This window comes from Stegodyphus dumicola, chromosome X2 (genome assembly GCF_044657685.1).
Source record: "Stegodyphus dumicola isolate Sdum_Otavi_A_Nest chromosome X2, ASM4465768v1".
Lineage (NCBI taxonomy): Eukaryota > Metazoa > Arthropoda > Arachnida > Araneae > Eresidae > Stegodyphus > Stegodyphus dumicola.
Genome location: NC_140781.1, coordinates 189961265 through 189973952, shown reverse-complemented (window position 1 = coordinate 189973952; position 12688 = coordinate 189961265). Strand labels below are relative to the sequence as shown.

Here is a 12688-nt window from a genome sequence, read left to right as displayed (position 1 = left end):
TGTTTGCGGTGATATTCGTCATGCTATGATTTGTACGTGATTCATATTTTACCGTGATATTTTATAGGAGAGTGTTTTAAAAGAGCTTTTAAAATTTTAATCTCTTTATTTTCTAGTGCGATGTTTTTTCCTTGCCTTTTTTTTATCTCAGGTTATTTTGTACTAGGGTGTTTTCTTCTTGCTTTATTTTCTCTGCGATGTTTCCAGCTGCGTCTGACAGTAGTTTCAAATAGTCGGAGGCATTTCACATATCGACCAGCTGACAGCTGCGGACTTCAATGGACATTTTCACAACTGCTATATTGTCTGGTGCGTATAATTTTCTTACCTACAGTATTTAATTAGTGGACCCTCTGTTCCTCAAAGTTTCTTTCCCACGTCGTCATTGCATTATCTGGATGTCTTTTGCATTTTCGATATTCGTTAGAAATGTCTGTTAAACCCAACAAAACTATTATTAATTTTGTAAAATGTTTTCACTGTCAAATTACCTGTGCGTTTATTCATGGTTGTATATTAGACGCTTTTAAAGGATGTACTAGGTGATACTACTGGCTTCCCTCTTTTTCATTGGAACTGGTTATCGAACAGACGTTGTTTGAAAAAAAAAAAAAAAAAAAAAAAAAAAAAAAAAAGGATGCGACAAACTTTACTACTTTAAATACGGTTTCTAGTTACATATTTCGAGTCACAAAGTTTATTAATATAAGATAGAGAATTTTACGAAACAGATTTGATACTGAGGGTAGAACAAGTCTGCAGATAAAGAAATTTAACTTTTTATACAGTCTCCGCAGAGCAAAAGTCCTATTTATTAAAAAGAATAATTTCATAAATTAAGCAAAAAGTTATCACATACTGTAGCAGAAAATTTGCGGAGATATTTAAAAGTAGCAGTTGCTTGAAACCAACTATAAAGTTAAGAACGAGTTCCGCTTTGACGAAAACGGAAACATTAATCGTCAAAATAAGCAACTTCTGTTTTGTAATTTTCACCTAAATCTGAGAGAACATTATTCAGATTTGATGCTTTTAGATGTTTTGAAGAGGGATCTCAGTCCTAAATACAAGAGAATTATTATTTCCCTCTCTCTTCGCATTCTAGCCGAACAGCTCATACATGTGAAGAAAGGAAGATTTAAGTAAAGAATTTACTTTTTCTTTTTAATTTAATTTCATTTCATTTTTCATTTAATTTAATTTTCATTCTCTCATTCCTTACGCATTTAGATGTTGTAGTCAAATTAGTTGCAATATATTTCTGAGTCCAAAAAGTAATAAAATAACATATATTTTTATGTGCATTAAATTGGGATTATGCATGCTATTTCATTATAATTCTCTTTGTAAATATTATTAAGGCACAACATTTTAAAAGGGTAGGGAAAGGTAGATAGTGCTTTTGTTATGTTGTGTGTGAGATGACAGGCTCAGTTTCAGTACTTAGCAAAATAGAAAAAACTGTTACAGTATCATTAGAATTGCATTGCTTTGATACCGTTTTTAGGATTCTAACCAAAGAAGCATGTTTCAGTGATTATTTTTATCAAAATCAACAATGTTAATTGCATTTTTTAAAGTAATGATCAGTTAAATATGCACAGCTGTCAATAGTAAAAATCGAGAACACCGAGTTGTTGTATCTTAACTATTTAAAAAAGTAGCAATCTAAATCCCAGAAATGATAATTTGTTGTAAGCATCACTCTAGGAAAAATTATAAATGATATTTTCTAAAGAAACTAATTTGTATATAAGCGTAAACTTAGAAGATCTAATATAATTCTACAGATAATCTTATTCTCCATCAGTGATCTTTATTAGTGATTTTCAGTTCGATTTTTAGAAGTTTTGGGTCGGCATTCATTTTTTCTCGGATTGAAGTTTTCGAATTTATTCAGCTTGAGTTCCCAAATGTCGCTGACGAAATTTAATCAATAGTTTCTTTTTTTTTTTTTTTTTTTTTTTTTTTTTTTTGTCATATCACTGTTCAAAATCCATTCCTTATAATCATTTTTGTTGCCATTTTGCTACAAAAGTTTTTGTTCTCGTTGAAGAAAGAACTAACGAGCTTTTCGTGTTTATCGCCTTCTCGAGGTCATCATCCTTGAAAGGTGAAGTGCTGCGTGTGGGCGGCTAGCTACAACAGAAATGGTACCCACTGAGCCAAGAAAAAAAAAAAATTTCTTGTCATTTGGGTTCTACAACTATATATTTTTTTCGACGTGCGTTTGGGGTTGCATGCTTTACTTCCTTATCGTCTAAACCTCATACTTTTTCTGGGTGCTCTATGGGCAATTCATAAACTCCTCTCTTATTTATGTACATAACACATCTCAATAACCATTGTGCTATCTTATGCACTTTCTACTGTTCTTTCGCAAAACTTTTTGCCAAAAATAAATGTTAATGCTAATGCATTTACATGCAATAATTATTCTTTCAGATCCAACAGAATTGTTTGTTTGCCAACTTTATTTATTGAATAGCCCACCAGCGGCCGAGCGGTAAAGACGCTGAACACTGGTAGTTCGGTCCGAGGTTCGAATCCCGCGAACGGGCTGGCTGCATGGGCGTTTTCGTGGTTTTCCCCATGTGTAACGTGTATACGAGCCAGTTTCCCTTAGAAAGTCCTCCACGAAAGGCATCCCTCCTCTTAGGCAGATAATAGCCCTAGTGTGCTTTGCCATAATTAAATACACCAACACACACCAATTATTTATTGAATATTTGAAGCTATTAGCTGCTTGTATTTTCCCTTTCATAAATCATTTCATTAATTCAATTTCCTTTCATTAATTCTTATTCAATATAGGCTTAAGTTTTTTTTTTTTTTTTACTTTGAAAGTCTAGTGAAATAAATGAAAAAAAAAAGTTTATAGCTTAGAGGACTAACAATTTACCTTGAATTTCAGACCTGATATCATTTTTTTTTCATTAATGTAATGGTCTGTTTGGGATGAAAGTGTCCCTAAAGATATAAAAAATTTTCGGTATGTGCAAAACAAAACTACACTTAATCAATCTCTGAGGCAGGAAATACTAAATGAGATTTATTTTTATTAATATATTGCTGCATTCTGGTCACATAACTCTGAATTTTGCCTTCATTTTTAAAACAATAGCTTTTTAAGAAAATTCAATATATTTTGTCACAGAAATTCTTAATCAATTGTACGGTTAATTTTGTTATTTTTATTTACTGACGTCTTTCCTAACTGAATAAAATTGAATTGCTTAACTCTTTTGCACTACATTTATTTTTGCAGTTTGTTCTCAAACAAATCTGATTTTGTCTCAGGCCTCGCTGCATTTTTTCTCATTAACATCATTACACGAAAGTAAAATCTAAGGTCACGCTTTCCTAAATCGTGTAAATGTAACTGGTCTTCCATTTTATGAATAACAGGAACATTTAATTATAATTTCTACTTTTTTTTTAACTTCTTTTTAACGGTATGGATGAGATTCTGAAGGAAAACTAACGTCGTCATATCAGTGGAGACTTCATGGTCCTAAAGGTTAAACTACCTAGTTTGCGAACGCCTTTAACGCCTATATTCTGCGGAATAATAAATTTTCTTGACATCACACAAAGAAAGGAAGAGGTCAAAATAAAAGTAAGCGAGATAAGATCACTCACTTCGTGCATGAACTGAGGTCATTCAGTCTTGAAACAAGGAAATATGCAGTCCATGAAAAAGGAAAATGAAGAAAAATTGAGTTCAAGTGACAAGCAGCCCTCAGTTTCCGAGTAAAGCCGCAATTCTAAGTGCAGCTTAGTCAAGGGAAAATACCTTTTCTTTTCCTTCTTATTTTTATATACTAAAGAATAACTGCTACCCCAAGATTACTTTTACTTCCACAAAGAAAATATATTTTGCTCATAAATGCATTTGCGTAGGAAGAGTATTTCTATGCACCTGTGCGTAGAGGTAAATGATCGGTTGTATGAATAAGGAACAAAAATCTTTTTTTAATTGAAAGCAAACTTAACCCATTCCCTGTTGATGGCATGTTTTTGCAGCATTTAATGAAAAATAGATTACAAAATGTTCACTCATGTATTTGATATGAATTCTTTATAGATAGCAAAATTACAGTTCAATATATACTGAAAAAATATTTTGGGCTATATTAAGTAATAGGAAATTTTAAAATCATTACCTGACTGCTAAGAATATTGCTTAAAATATTTACCTTTCTTTTGTCATCAAGGCCATATCTTTTTATTAATTTATTCACTTTTCACTTTTTTTAAAATTTTAGTTAATTTTTATAATGCATAAATTTAATTTTTAACTGTTTATTCTTTATAGTAACTTACTCTATAAATTCAAAAGAGTCGTATTTGACATTTAATATATAAATATGTATATTCATAAATTCCTTTATAGCATACACCAGAGCCACCAAATATACAACCACTGAATATTTATTGTGTTATAATTTATCATTTATGCTTATAGTACTTAATGAGTGATGAATATTCAAAATTTCATAAAGTTTTCTTTTCACAAAATTTGATTTAAGACACCAAAAGTGCTTAGTTTTATAAAAAGCAATTGTTTGTACTACTATAATCCTTCTTTTAATTTTGAATCGTTTAGATATTGTATTAAACCTCTTATACAAGGATGCAATTATTAATATTATTGAGGAATTGCCTTGCTTCCACAACAATTTACTTTTAACTTTAGATGATTTATGTTTATTTTACTTCAATCCTGCAGCTATACCGCAGGGCGGGTATAAAAAATTTGTTTTTAATTTTTGCCTCTTATTAAGTTTCTTTATGTATTTATTATAAATATATAGTGATCTACATGCTAAATTTTAGATATGTATATTTACTTTAAAAAATAAATTATCCTTAATCGTAGTTTACACTGACAAGATTAGAACAGATAATCATGTAAATTGTAATCAAAATTTTCCATTGAGTAATCACAATATTTTCAAAAGAAATTTAATAAGAACATTTCTTAAAAAAATTTATAATCATGAAAATTTGAATGTGTGTCAGTTAAACCAGCTGATTATATAGTATACGTCCCAGTAATCCTGCATCGTAATCTGCTTGATTTAACTTCTTAAAAATTGTATTTACACATGAATATTTTAAAGTAGTTTGTAAATTTCTGTTAAATTACCCCACATACACTTGATTTCTCTTTCCAACTGAAAATAATGCTGCTTGGGATATTTTCTCTCGGAGTTTCGAAGATATTCGGTTTCATTCAAAATTCATTTAAAAACCATAAAATAGACATAATTATTTCAATCCTTTGTCATTGCATATATGAAGGTATTATATAATCTTCAAAACTATATAAGGTATTTTCTCCTTCCTTTCCACATGCTTTCGTGGTGTAAGTGGAACCGTACTCGAAACGTATTCAAGAGATCTACTCGCGGAGAGGGCACTGCACATTTTTCACGTCTCCTGGTTCAAAAAAACTAATGACTCTACAACTATGTATTCAAATGTGATAGTGTTGCATAATTTACACTACCAATGTACACTGTGAGTTTTTGTCCTCTTTCAGATATTAGTGGAATTTTATCCTCTCTTTTCAATTTCCAGTTCTAATGCATTTACATGTTTATTATGTTATACTGCTGGCCACCCAAATTGCAACACCAAGAAAGACAAGAGATATCTCAACAAAATGTATTTAGTAGATAACATGTTGACCAAGTATCAAATGATTAAATTTATAGACTTCTGGGAAGTGTGGTTCCTTCCAGAATCAGTAGCCAGAGTAGCCGCCATTGTTTTAGATCACCGCTGCCACACGCCTCGGTATTGATTCAAAGAGACTTTGGATGTGTTCTTGGGCTACAGAAGACCAAGCAGCCTCCGCACATTGGCAAAGCTGATCTGGTGTGGCAGCTTGAGATGTAATCTGGTTCAGTCGTACAGCAACCATGGACCACATGTTTCCTATCGGCGAAAGATCCGGAGAGTGAGCCGGCCAGGGAAGCAATTCAATCTGCCAATTGACGAAGAACCCTTGTACAATGCGTGCCACGTGTGGTCGCGCATTATCCTGTTGAAATATGGCTGTGGGCAAGCCCTGCAGGTAAGGAAGGACAACTGGCTCCAACACCTCGGAGATGTAGCGCTCGCTGTTTAAAGTACCGGCAATGCGTATTAGAGGAGTACGAGAGTGATATCCAATACCGCTCCATACCATAATACCCGGTGCAGTACCAGTGTGGCGGTGCATAATGCAGCTGTTCAGCATCCTCTCTCCACGGTGTCTCCAGACTCGAATCCGACCATCGTGTTGTTGCAGAGAGAAGCGTGACTCATCAGTAAAGACAATTTCATTCCATTCTGCCGTCCACATCCTTCTTTCATCGCACCATTGGCGGAGGAGACGTCTGTGGTTCTGCGTCAAGGGTAGACGAAGCAATGGGTGTCTTGCGGACAGACCACTCTTCTGTAAACGGCGTCGAATGGTACGCGCAGACACTGGATGATGCATTGCAGACTGAATGTGCTGTACTATGGTTCGTGATGTGACTGAGCGATCCGTCACTGCCATGCGCACAATGTTCCTGTCATCACGTGAAGTGGTGCACTGAGGTGGATGCGATCGAACACGTTTTGGTCCGTCGTACTCTCCTGCCTGCAAAGGTCACATATCCGCATCATAGCTGTTTGGCTTCGTCCAACACGACTACCGATTTCCTTGAAAGATAATCCACACTATCGGTAGCCCACTATCCTTCCTCTGTCGAACTCGGATACTTGATCAAACGATGATCGCTGTTTACTTAATTGATTACTTAATTGATCTTTTTTTTTTTTTTAAATAGAAAATAGAAATAGAAAGAATAAAATTCCGAATAGAAATAATAAAATTCGCTTGAGTGCCATTATATCATTGCTCTACAGCTACTGGATACTTTGCTCATCTACCAATCCGGGGAAGATTTCCTACTCGAAAATCATATGTGACCGTGCGCCCAGATGAGCAGGCGTGAGATATGGGCCTATTAGGTGGTCGTCAACAATGCTCTTCCAAACATTGATGGAAAATCGGTATTCTGCACGTGATCGGGTACTCATGGGTTTGTTCACTGCCCATGCATGTGCTTCACATGCATAGTAGCAGCCCTTTCTGCTAAAGAAAGTCTCGTTGGTAAACAGTTAGCAGCTGGAAAATGAGATTGCTTCCCAAACTTCTACTCGTACCATTCGGCAAATGCAACTTATGACGCATTATCAGCATGAAGCAGTTTCTGTACGCGTTGTTTGTAGTATGGATACAAGTGGTTCGAGTACAGGATTCTCCAGATGATGGTTTTAGAAACGCTAAGATTTGTAACGATCGCTCATGTGCTGATATGTGGATTCCTTTCTGCTTAAGAAAACACCATTTCTTCTACTTCCAGGTGTCTGCATTATTTTTCTCCGTTTTTTGACTTGTCCCGAAAGATACCGTATTGTACAATCTTTGATGCAGCCGTGCAAACATCTGGAGATTCGGGTTCCGCAAACTGTAACGGTGCACCAATGGCTCACCTAATGCAGTCAGCTGCTCTGTGTGCTATATCTACTAATTCGGTATTACTGAAACCTACCATTCTACAGTTGATTGTCGAATGCCTAATTTTGTTCGCGGAGAATTTAACTGTTCTACAGCAGTGGCCTCTAGCGTGCTACGAATGCGTTTCTAGCCTTATACTGCTATGTATTTTTGAATCTTCTTTGAGTAACCTACCCCTCACTGAAATGCGTGCACTCTTAAGCGAGATACCCCATATACGTTCATTATATTCCATGATATTTATAAACCTTAAAATGTGCAAATTAGTAGTAGTAATTAGTGCAAATTCAGCAGTTGTTTAATTATTAATGGAATTGAAAAAATGCAGTAATAGTTCCTCAGTATGCTTCAAACAGCATTGCATGGGAGAAGAGAACAGATGATACATAGAAAAGATTTCTCTAACTTTTTCAAATATTTTCAAATTCAAAGTGTCATTCAGAAAAAAAAACAATTGGGTAGTATTAAAGGTATCAAAATACACTATTGTACATTAATGCAATCACAATTCTCTACAATTTCATGTAATAATATCTCTGAGAAAATATCGATACATCGTTTCCACATTTTTCAACATGCCTAACGTATATATAGTAACTAATGCACATAATTACTTAATTCTCAAAAATTCAATAGTGATTAAAAGTAGCATTTCCTTCTAAGTGCTGGATTACACAGATATTAAAAATTCTATTACCAGCTACAATTCAGCTTTCAAAACTCAGTCTATATTTATTCAGTTCAGCCTAGACTGAAAATCTACGTAAACTTAAAATTCGTGTACGTAAAATATTGTCTCAGATTTAAAATAATAAAAAGAAATGCTTTAAAAATAGTATTTTAATGCAAATACTTTAAATCTTTTTCTCAATTCTGTAATAATCATATTTAATTTTCTCAATATCTAGTGAGTCGAACATTAAATTCAGTAAAAATATTCCTATTGCTACCATCTCCAATTCCATGGTCATGTTTCAATGCCGTTAGCTAATTATGTTCTAAAATATACTAGCGCTTTCAAAGGTGGTCATCTTAGGAACACTCTGATAGGTTTTACTGTATCTTAATCATGTGTATCTCTTGAACCATTTAACCCTGACTGCATTTTCTACCCAAATTAAAAATTTTCTATAATATATATATATATATATAACTTTCTCAGTCATCAGCAATATTTCAATAATTGAAGTTTTTAAATAAAATAATTAAAAATTTTATTCATTCTATGTAAAAATTTAATAACGTCGAAATTTAGACTAAGTAGAAATTTAGACTTAGTTTCTTACTAGAATGAAATTTATTCCAGTTTGTCGCAATTAAATATTCTCAAATCCAATTTACAGACATATGTTTCAACAAAGCGAGTTATTAGATGCATTAAATATAATAAAATGTTATCTACAAAAACTGTTTTCAACTCACTCAATCAACATCTGAAGCTTAAAAGCCGTGATAGCTTGCACAGCCCCTCGAGGTCGTTTATTGCCCTGGTTAAGATTTATACTTTGCATTTAACGGCCATTTAAATATTCTCTTAAAGAACTGCAAGGAAAGAATGAACTTATCACTGACATATAAGCCTGTATTAAATTTTTTAAAGTTAAATTGCAATTAGGGAAAACACAGCTGGGATTAAAAAAAATTCGTATATTTCCTACAGCTTAAATCCTATACTATTATTTTAAATAAAAAATCTCAAGAATTATACAATAATATTATTGTTACAATTTTGGATAAAGATTTTAAAGATTTATTTGATTATTGATTTGAAGTCCAGTTCTAGATTGTTTTCATAACCATTCAAAGCAAACGGGAATAACAAGCCAGAAAATCTACAAATGTAGCTAGTTAGCTTATAATTTAATATAAATCTCATTCAAATTTTGAAGATGTAGATTTGATTAATTTTTATTCTTACTTGTCAAAAGGTATATACACACAATCGCGAGTTTTTGCAATGAGAACAATCGCTTTGTTTGGGAGTATACTTATATGCGAACAGATTTGTTTTTCTTTCGCAGGTCAAAATTGACAAGTTTAAGAAAAGAACCCGATTGACTGAGTATCTAACAATGAATGATACAGATAGTTTCTAGATTCTCCGGAGTGACAAGTTTTCTCAAAATAGAAATGCCATTAACTATCAAGCTGTAATGAGAAATAAGGAAGTTGCTGAGTTCAACAGGTTATATCGGGCAGGTTATCCGTCCCCGGAATTCGAACTCCGGACCTCCCAAATACGTGTCGAGAGTGTTTCCACTTATACAACAAAGGACATGCGGAAAGGAGGGAAAAAATATAAGGTTTGTAATTATTTACATATAAACATGTGTATTTTGTTCTGTAAGTGTGGGAAAAAGTTTAATAACTAAGAGAAGAATTGTCATTTTTTATTCTCATATTTTGTCCCTCTTGAAAAGTTTTCATAATTCGTTTATTTTTACTTTAGCTTAAAAGCAAATTATTTAGTGGTTAGTTTAATTTATTAGAGTTAACTGAACTAAAAGTCAGTCTAAAACTTAATATTTAACTGTCAATGTGCCTGAATTACAAAGTGTAACCAACAGTATTTTCCTGCAGGTACCAATCTCCAGACTTAATAAACAATAAATATAAACCTGAATTAAATTTATAAATTAAACAAAAATCTTTATGTTTTTATTACAGTTTACGTTTTGATAATCATTTAATAAATGAAATTTAAAATTTAATTATTCTTTTTAGTTTTGTTAAACTTATTTTTAAAATATTGTTAAAGCCTTGTTCTGGCCCGTCAGCTGTTTTCAGATCGCGTATCAGATCCGCATGCAGTTTGAGTTGCAAGGTATTTTATGTTAATCAACCACTTATTGTTATTTAAGTCTTTACAGAACTTCTTTCCACAGTCCTGACCAGAATGCAAATTAGGTTGGTGTGAATTTAAGCTGAGGGTTTTGAATGTTTAGATTAGAACTCTGAGAAGAGTTGTAAATGCACATGCATTACTTTTATTCATCAGTTGTAATGCTGATTAGAAACAACTGATCCATAACGACCACATTACTAAATAAGCATATCTTCGAAACTGGACTTAGCTGTGATGCTGCAAAATTTTCAAAAGTTCATAGTTACCAAATCATTCTAGAATATCATTTGCTATTCACATGCTTAGAGATTACAACTTCGTAGTCTAGTTTTGGTTGGCAACGTTTAATTGTTTTCTATCGCGGCGTGACTTTTGTTTGTCTTCGCGCTTCATTAGATTTTGCACTCATGCAGTAAAGGAATCAATCGTCTCCTCATTTTCTTGACCGTTCTGCTGGAGTTTCACTTACTAGCTCATCAAAGTCATATGCCCTCAGTGGCTTAATTTTCTTATATATCTCATTAAAGCACCTTCTGTGGCCGCATAAATCACTTCATAATGAGTATCCGTATGTTTAGATTAGAGCTTCTGGCAGCCGTTTCTTACTGTTATTTAAACACTCTGGCCAGCTGTGCCTGCACTGTTCAATTTAAGACTAAATACAAACTTCTTCAAGTACTTGTGAATTCTTTAAGACGTAGCGATATCTCGCCTCAGTCTGGTAGGTTCTGCAAGATTTTAGCTTCCAGTTACAATAGTTTAAGAGTTGAGATTACTGAGTTTAAGAATACTGATATGAGGAGTTATTGTAATTTTCACACTTTTACATAATCCTCCGTATCAGAATGCTGAACTTGATCTTATAAAATTCTCTTCCTTTATCTAAGGATATTTTAATGGAAGTATATACATACCTCGGATCAATTTTAGGGAAATAGTGCCTATATTCTTTTTTGCCTAAACATCTTACATGGATTACATGGAAAAAGGATTATTTAAATTATGCAAAGCGCAAGAGGAATAACTGCTTATGAGATGGCAGAAATGAAATAAAAATCCTTAATTGCGCTAGTTTAAATCAGTGATGGCTAATTAATGACCGAAGTTAACAGATATCATTATTATTAATTAACAAAATTTTCGAATTTCTGTGCATTTTCATACGTCTTTCTATTTTAAAATTAGCTTTATAAAAAGATTACTGGAAATTAATGCTACAAAAATCGTGAAAAAAATCGATGTTTACTATTCTAGGTTGTATTCCTCAATATTTGCTAAATATAACTTAACGCGAGACCATGACCAGTTTTAAACTGGCTCTGGAAAACACAGAAGTTATCCATCACTAGTTTAATAATTTAACTGACGTCATAAATTTTATGTTAAAGGAAACGAATCTGCACTTAACATTTGAAATTATAGCAGATAGCCTTAGTATGCTTTTCCATTAATCCAGCAAGCAAACTTAAAATTCAGGCGTAATATTTTTTTTAGTTTAGTTTATAGTTTCGAATCAGCCCCAAAATTGTCTTCTTCATATTATGAAGCCTTTAAGAAGTTTGTTAAATGCGCTGTTTCATTGATCTGCTATTCTTCTACTATCTTTTGCTGGTAAAGTTTTTCTAGAGTGACTACAGTGATACGCGAATCAAATAATTGCCAGAATAATTAATTCCAATTAGTATTAAAATATTATAGCTTAATTTTCGTTTCTATCTGTAAATAACTGATGCGAATTCTATTTTCAAACAATTCAATGGAACAAGCAAATGCTACTACTGTTTATTAATGTCTCAGTCGACGATAATAAAACATTCAGTAGATGGCGTCAATCTTTTCAACACAGTCCAGCACTGTAGAAAATCTTGATGACTTTCGTCCAAGTTTTGATCAATCAGCAGAATGATATTAGTATGTCCTTTTATAGAAATTTTTAGTTGCAGTTTGCAGCAATTACAAAGCTGGCTTAAAAGACATGCAGAGTGAAATTTAAAAAATCTTTCCGAAAGTTTAAATGCTTCTGTGACGTAGACAAAACAGGTCAAATTTCTCTACTTATGCTGAGAAAAATGGTCTCACCTTTGTACTTACTCTGAGAGGGTAAAAACTGAAAATCTTTCTCATCCAACTTATTTTTCTAGAACTAAACCTGAAATGCATTCATTGGTTTTATTTACCTCTATAGCATCAAACATTCCTTTTTTGCCCTTTAAAATGGAATTAATGTATGGATTATAGTATAATAATGATACTTTCAATCAATTATTTTCTTTCGCAACGAA

The 12688-nt window shown here is 32.9% G+C and overlaps 1 long non-coding RNA gene across 1 annotated transcript in view; it reads left to right on the top strand.

Moving 5' to 3' along the window:
• The first annotated feature begins 217 nt into the window (after window positions 1-217).
• Window positions 218-12688, top strand: part of LOC118203433 (uncharacterized) — a 72956-nt gene continuing 60485 nt past the window's right edge. The window contains exons 1-2 of the long non-coding RNA XR_004760567.2: window positions 218-309; window positions 9583-9864. This is a non-coding gene — a long non-coding RNA (uncharacterized LOC118203433). The remainder of the gene's footprint in view (window positions 310-9582; window positions 9865-12688) is intronic.